The sequence below is a fragment of the Engraulis encrasicolus genome, chromosome 5 (genome assembly GCF_034702125.1).
Source record: "Engraulis encrasicolus isolate BLACKSEA-1 chromosome 5, IST_EnEncr_1.0, whole genome shotgun sequence".
Lineage (NCBI taxonomy): Eukaryota > Metazoa > Chordata > Actinopteri > Clupeiformes > Engraulidae > Engraulis > Engraulis encrasicolus.
The window spans coordinates 40,955,974-40,963,473 of NC_085861.1; the positions used below are offsets into that span (position 1 = coordinate 40,955,974).

Here is a 7,500-nt window from a genome sequence, read left to right on the forward strand (position 1 = left end):
CAGATGAAAGAAGACAGAGAAGAAGAGACAGGACAGAATAAAGGCATGGAGAGGGGGACAAAGATGGCAGAGGCCAGAGGGAAAGAAGAAAGACAGAGAGAGAGGGAGCCAAGACATTAGTGAGAGAGAGACAGTAGTGAGAGAGAGAGAGAGAGAGAGAGAGAGAGAGAGAGAGAGAGAGAGAGAGAGAGAGAGAGAGAGAGAGAGAGAGAGAGAGAGAAGGAGATAAAGTGTGTAAAGAGTGAGTGAGATAAAGAAAGAAGAGTGGAGGAACATGGAGAGATGTAATAGAGGGGTAGTAATAGAAGTGGGAGAATACGTCACAAGCATGTGCAAAAGAATTAAGAAAAACGCAGGTGAGAAAGAAGCAGAATGAGTCGAAACGAGCAAGGACGCGCGGGGGGTGGGGTGTTTAGGTACATGTACTCTGCCCTGCAAAGGAAAAGTACAGTAACTACACCAAAATTGAAACTGAGAAAAAGGCTTTCAAAGTATTGGTATTAGGTTGGATATTGTAGTTATCGCAAATTTGACAAAAACGATATCTCTAAAACGGGACACATTTGGACCATAAGGCTTTGTCACAAGATAATGGAGGCCAATTCAGACAATTTTCAGTCTCATTTTGACAAAAGACGTAGTTACTGCACTTTGCCTATGTAGGGCAGTACTGTATATATAGACAGACAGACAAGCAGAGGGACAGACAGACAGATAGCAGAATAGTCAGACAGACAGACAGGAGCAGACGGAGAGTGGGAAGATGGGAACATTATGGCAACATTAGAATAATAGCTCCTTAGTTACAGAGATCTGAGACATGAGATTCATCATGGAGACAGTGCACTGCTTCTGTGCAAACTGGGGCAAATGTGTCTGAATGCATTGTGTGGGTGGCTGTGGCTGTGGCTGTGGCTGTGGCTGTGCCTGTACCGTGCAGTATGTGTGTGGTATATGTGCACGTGTGTGTATGGGAGGTGTACGTGTGTTTGTGTATGGGAGGTGTGTGTCGGTGTGTGTGTGTGTGTGTGTGTGTGTGTGTGAGAGAGAGAGAGAGAGAGAGAGAGAGAGAGAGAGACAGAGAGAGAGAGAGAGAGAGAAAGAGATAGAGAGAGAGAGAAAGAGAGAGAGATGAAAATAAACAAAGACTGCATACGTATACTGTGCGTGTGTGTGTGTGTGTGTGTGTGTGCGTGCGTGCGTGCGTGCGTGCGTGCGTGCGTGCGTGCGTGCGTGCGTGCGTGCGTGCGTGCGTGCGTGCGTGCGTGCGTGCGTGCGTGCGTGCGTGCGCGTGTGTGTGGGCACGCATGCATGTGTCCCTTTTTATGTGTATTTGTGTTCATATGCAGCATGTGGATGTTCATTTGCCTGTGGACCTTCCCATTTTTAGAGTAAAGGGTGAAACCAGTCGCTATCCAAAACCAAAAAAGAGAAAGACAGAAAGAGAGAGGAACAGAGACAAACTGAGTGAAAAAAGACCACCAATGAAGTAGAGCACACCTGCTTAAAAACCGCAGGCAGATAGATAAATAAATAAGCGTTGTGCGTAAACCAGCTTTTCGTTTCCTTAACGCATCCTGCGGGGAGCCGAATTAGCGCAGACAGGCATGGTGACGGCTGCCACAGAGACGCGGCCCCTATATAGCACAGGGCACCCTCGGCCCCGTCCGTCACTTAAATGCGCTCTGACAGCAACGTGGGCACGGCGAGTGCGGATCCGGCGGGAGCAGGTAATACCCCATTGTGCACAGCTGATTAAACCTGGCTGGCTAGATCAGTGGGTGGTTGGGTGCGGGGGTGGGGGGGTGGATGGAGGTGCCGGCAGTGATTGGGGAGGGGTAATGAAAGGGGGGTTGGAAAGGGAGGTGGGCGATGGGTATGTGGGGGTGTGTGATATGGTGAGCGATAATGTATAGGCAAAGGGGGGCAGGGTGGAGAGGGTGTGTGATGTGAGGGGGTGTGGTGGTGGTGATAGTGATTGGGGAGGCGTAATGAAAGGGGGTAGAGAGTGGGTGGCTGGGTGGGTGTGTGGTGATGGTGAGTGATATTGTACTGTATGTAGGCAAAGAGGGGCAGGGAAGGTGTGGTGGGGGTTGGTGGAAGTGGTGGAGAGGTGGATAAAGTAGCTTTTTTCTGATGAGGAAATGCAGTTTATTATGCTCCGCTGTAATTACGTGCCACACACACGGGGACTGGCTGGCCAGACGGGGCCGCTAATCTGAAGGGGCGGGTGTGTGGGGTGGGTGGAGTGGGTGAGGTGAGGCGAGGTGAGGGGTGAGACTGAATGGGGATTGAGAGTGGTGGAGGTGGGTGGGTGGGTGAGTGGTTACAGGAGTGGCGGACGTGGACGAGGGAAATCGGGAGCCACTGGTTAATGAGGTGAGCGGCAAGAATGGGGAAAGGTGAAAATCAATCAGGGAAAAAGAAAAAGAGAAACAGAGATAGAGAGAGAGAGAGAGAGAGAGAGAGAGAGAGAGAGAGAGAGAGAGAGAGAGGAGAAAAAAGAGACAGACTAGCGAGATTGTTCATTAGATTTCAGGCGAGGGGGTTTAGGGGGAAAAAATGGAATGAGAAAAAGAGAGAGCACATGAGGGAAAGAAAGGGAGCAAGTGATAAAGAGTTACAAAGACAGAGAGAGAAAAAGAAGGAGGAAAAAAGAAAGAAAGACAGACAGACAGACAGAGAGAATGAGTGAGCGGGACAGGGGTGACTGGGTGGCCCTCACCGAGGGATGGCACACGCGGGGCTTAATTAGGAGCCCATTGAAAGGGAAGATGGATTTGTGGCGGCTGTCATGAGAACCGTCGAGTCGCGTGAAAAGTGGCAGCAGTGGCACACGCACATGCACACGCGGCATGCCGTGGACACTTAATTAGTCCTCAGTGCTGCGCACTATCTGGGTTATCGCTTGTTTTTATGTACTGTATAGTATATCTGATGTTAAACGCGCTTCCCCACCACTAGTTGGCAGTGTAACTATTATCAAAAGAACTTGAGTTGTAAGCGAGTGGACTTCTTCTTTTTGGAACTGGGGGCAATACTTGGGAGGGAAGGGGGTACCAAACATCTTCTAGTGGAGTAAGATACTTCAATCCCGTGCATTTTCTGGATCCATGTGATGCCAGGTGAACGCCTCTCTGGAGACCTTCAGTTAGGAGATCCCTGGAGACTTTAGGTTGAGAATGAATGGAGTTCCCTTGGCCCTGTAGATGACGGTAGCGCACATCATATGCAAGCCATCACCAAATGCCACAGAAAGAGAATAATTAAGGAGGGGACAAAACCCCCTTAGGAGACTGAACTTGAGCACACTCCTTTGCATTGGTGGGAGGAGTTTGAATGATCTTACTCTACTTGAAGACGTTTGGGGGTATAGGAACTTGGGTACCACTGATGTTGGTGTTTAGGGATACACGATGTATCGGTCTTGACATCGGTATCGGCCAATATATTTCTCAACACATCAGACATTGGTCCGATGGGTAAAACTGGGCCGATGTTAACGCTGATGTTTTTTTTAATGTTACGGTTCTTAATCTCATTGGTTCTGACGTGATTTTGTAAAACATTTTAAAAGATCGGACTTGACAGTGACTTTCATTGTTTGTCTTCTATTTTTTTATATATAATTTTATCACAGGGAGTTAAAAAGCGTTTTGGAAATAAAAGAGAACATTCAAAAATTCAGTCTGCATCCCTGTCAATCTGTAGTAAATGATATTATCTCTTTAAAAAAAACATTGGTATCTGTTAATATCGGTTATTGGCCAAAAACGCAATATCAATATCGGATAGCGTAGCGGCCACATTTTTCGCATCGTTGCATCCCTATTGGTGATACATACAAGTGATTTTCGTGATACGAAGTGAAAACACGCAAAGCAAAGTTTAGTTTTCATTCACTCATTCATCCATGCTCTCCTGCCTGTGATGCAGCCCAAGACAAATGAAACAGGAGAGAATGTCGACTGATGGCAAATACGACAATCAATTTTTCCCCACCACCATCTGTGCAGTAATCAGCTGTCAAAACAGATAGCTGAACTTTACTTCGCTCAATTTGCTCACATTTCTCATCAGCCTAAATGTTAAGACTAAACACTTCATGTGTGATGTCTGTCATTATTACGTAAATATCTCAACCATAGTAAAATTAATGTCATCCATTAAACTGACAAAATAAGGGTTGAGCGGTGACTTCAAAGTCAGTTGGAATGTTTTGAACTTCATGCTTGCTATCAACCCTCAAGGGAAGGACAAGAGGAAGCTTCATCTAAGTGGCATTCTGCAGTATACTGGATGTGTACAATACACAGAAGTCTTCACGGAAGAGCAGAAAGAGAAGTCTGACTCGCATATAGTTGTGGAGAAATTTGAACAATATTGCACACAGACACATTAACAAAATGTATGAGAGGTAGCATACACTATGTCTTCAGAAAACATATGAGTGGAACAGCACGTTTCCAGAAAATCCTTCAGAAAGTCAGAATTAATTGATTGAAAGACAGACAGTGGCAAAGTGCCACATTTTAAATATAAGATCACATCATCAGTGGAGTCAATGAAAGAAGATGTGATGTTAGGAGAGCATCAGAAGGAAATCCCATGCTTGTGCGGAGGAAAATAGACATGCGATTTACTCTTTTTTTTTTTTTTTTTTTTTTGGGAGGGGGGGGGGGATCTGTCAGCTTCTTTAAGTCGGACAAAAAGGGCCCATGTCAAAGATGGAGATAAAGCCACAGCACATGGACAAGATGAGAATACATAGTAGTAGTCCTTAACACGCTGACTATGAGAGAGACTAAAGGAAGAATACAAAGAGCTGTTCAAAGGCACAGACCGCCTACTAGGCAAGTACAAAGCGAGGCTTAAGGATGAGCCGGTGATACGAGCAAGCAAGAACAGTGGTAGAGGCACTTCAAAAGAGACTAAAGGGAAATCAGATTCCCTGATAGCAAGAAGGAGCCATCAAGTAAATTGAAGATCCCACAGCATGAATGACCTCCCTGGTTATTGTAGAGTAAGTTAAGGAGATCTGAGACTGCACATAAATCTAAGAGGTCGAAATAAAGCTATTTAGTTAGAGCGCCATCGACAACATCAGACATAACCAGCACAATATTAACTGGCTGTTTTACTAAATTAGATGCTTCGACCGCATTCTCCCGAATTGTGCTTTATGAGCACTGGACTTAACTGTGTGCATTTCACAAACCAATTTTCAAAGACTTTTCAAGATGTTTGGGAGTCGGTCAGCGTATGACGTTTTTTTTTTATAGAACTGTGTTCCAACTGATTGAAATGAAAAGGGGGTAGTAGTCTCAATCGATGAAACAAAAAGCTGAGTGTGATCGATCGCTGAAAGACTGCACAGGGTTCTCGCTGAGGTGCAAAGGTCTGATCAGGTCTGAAACAAAAGAAAACTAAATGCCAAGTTGGTTGGGGGAGTGAGAGATTACTAGCCTGGGCCCAAAAAATGTCTGAAGCAGAAGTGCAGGAAGGTTAGAGTTGGAATAAAACCACCGGCGCCATGAAAATGACCTACAAAAGAGTTCCAAGGACACTTTATTATAATAGGAGCAAGTCAAAAATGATGAGGACCTTTTTGAAACCAGTGCAACTACCTGCATAATATTCTTGAACCAGCTGAACACATTGAACATCGCCGTGTTTGGGGACCGAAAAAATGTAGTCCTCGATGGGCACCAAGTCAAATTTATTTCTATAAGTGAACCATATCACCTTTATTCGTGGCTTCAGAAGCATACAGAGTTGGGGTGCGTCTCGAGAAATTACTGACAGATTGAAAAGGAGACACCAGGGTTCAATCTGGCAGTGAACTGAATGCATGTATAGTAGACCAGACTATCAGTAATATCAGAAACCAATCACAAGTCACTGACAGTGATCTGCCACAAAGCTCTGGTTGATGCACCACTGCACATCTTCTATGTGTACTGTATGCATCCCATTATCATAGCGCTAATGACGTCTCGGAGGATGAGAGCCACGATGCGAATCGGAGCCATTGAAGAGAGTTTATTGTCATTAATACAGTAAAATGCAGGATTATGAATAAACCCACTACACAATTTGACCCACCTTCCATTTATGAAGCATATTTTGTATTTTACTTTTCATTCCTGCCAGGACTTTTTAACCTCAATAAAAGGATGAGTGTGTGTGTGTGTGTGTGTGTGTGTGTGTGTGTGTGTGTGTGTGTGTGTGTGTGTGTGTGTGTGTGTGTGTGTGTGTGTGTGTGTGTGTGTGTGTGTGTGTGTGTGTGCGTGTGCGTGTGCATGTGTGTGTTTGTTTTAGCATGTGTGCGTGCGTGTGTGTGTGTTGTTTGTGCCTATGTACCTATGTGTAGGTGTAGACCCATTTCCTAAACTGCCACAAAGGACTTCCCTCTAACATACGGCCCTTTATGAAACCACATCAAAACACCACCACTTTGGTCATGGGGGACCAGCAGGATGGAGGTAGCCAAGAGTATAGCAGCTCCACTTTTGCCTTGTTTTTTCTCTTTCCGTTATTTATTTCATTTCATTTTATTTTTTCGTTTGGTGAGAACTCTGTGTTCTTGCCTCAGACAAGCTGCCTCTAGGGGCAGCGCACTCACCATGTAATCTACAGGAGTGAAGGAACAAAGGCAGAGAGCGAAAGAGAGAGAGAGAGAGAGAGAGAGAGAGAGAGGCAGAGAGAGCGAAAGAGAGAGAGAGAGAGAGAGAGAGAGAGAGAGGCAGAGAGCTCAAGGAAAGGAGATATAAAGACAGAGTGAGAGAGATTGACAGAGAGACAGAGAAAGTGCAAGAGAGCGCTAAGACTGAAGAGTTCTGTTGGAAAGAAAGAAGGGGGGGGGGTGTACTCATTGTATTTGCATAGCATGGCTGCTTCGAGATGGGAAGCAGCAGCCAGGGAGCTGGAGAAGCCGTGAAGTGTGGAAAGGAGAGGGGGGGAGAGCAGTATTTTTAGACTTGACAGAGGAAATGTGAGATGTTTATGACTCGCACGGAGCGGAGCGACTGCTTTTCTTCTCCCCAAATACGTCCTACGTGCGTTTGTTCGTTCGCTCGCTTCCACACTGCCAAGTCTTTTGGCAGCTCTGTTCCTGTGTTGACCGGCTACACCCCTGCTTCATCCTCCACCACCACCACCACCACCACCCACCTCCCTCGAACCCATCCTCCCCAGCCCCCCATTCCCTATTCCCCCATCCCTCAGCCTGTTCCCTGTCACCCCACCCTTCCCTTTTGCAAGGCTGGTCTGGAGACTGACTGACAACAACACAATTCTGGTCCAGTGAGCAGCGACGTCGAGGGATACACATGAGGCGCTCGACTTCAGGGCCAAGTCAACAACAATTGGAGCCGAGCCCATTGCGCTTACCCTGACACTTTACAGAAATCCCTGGGTTCACCTATGCCCCTCCGCTAACTCCCACCGCAGCCCTGCGATAAATCCAGACCAAATCCCTGCGACTGTATCATAAAAAAC

At 46.2% G+C, this 7,500-nt stretch overlaps 1 protein-coding gene across 2 annotated transcripts in view; it reads right to left on the minus strand.

Annotated features, from left to right (window-relative positions):
- The window catches only part of LOC134449451 (raftlin-like), a 145,071-nt gene that overhangs the window by 126,862 nt on the left and 10,709 nt on the right, over positions 1–7,500 (minus strand). The window lies entirely within an intron of this gene.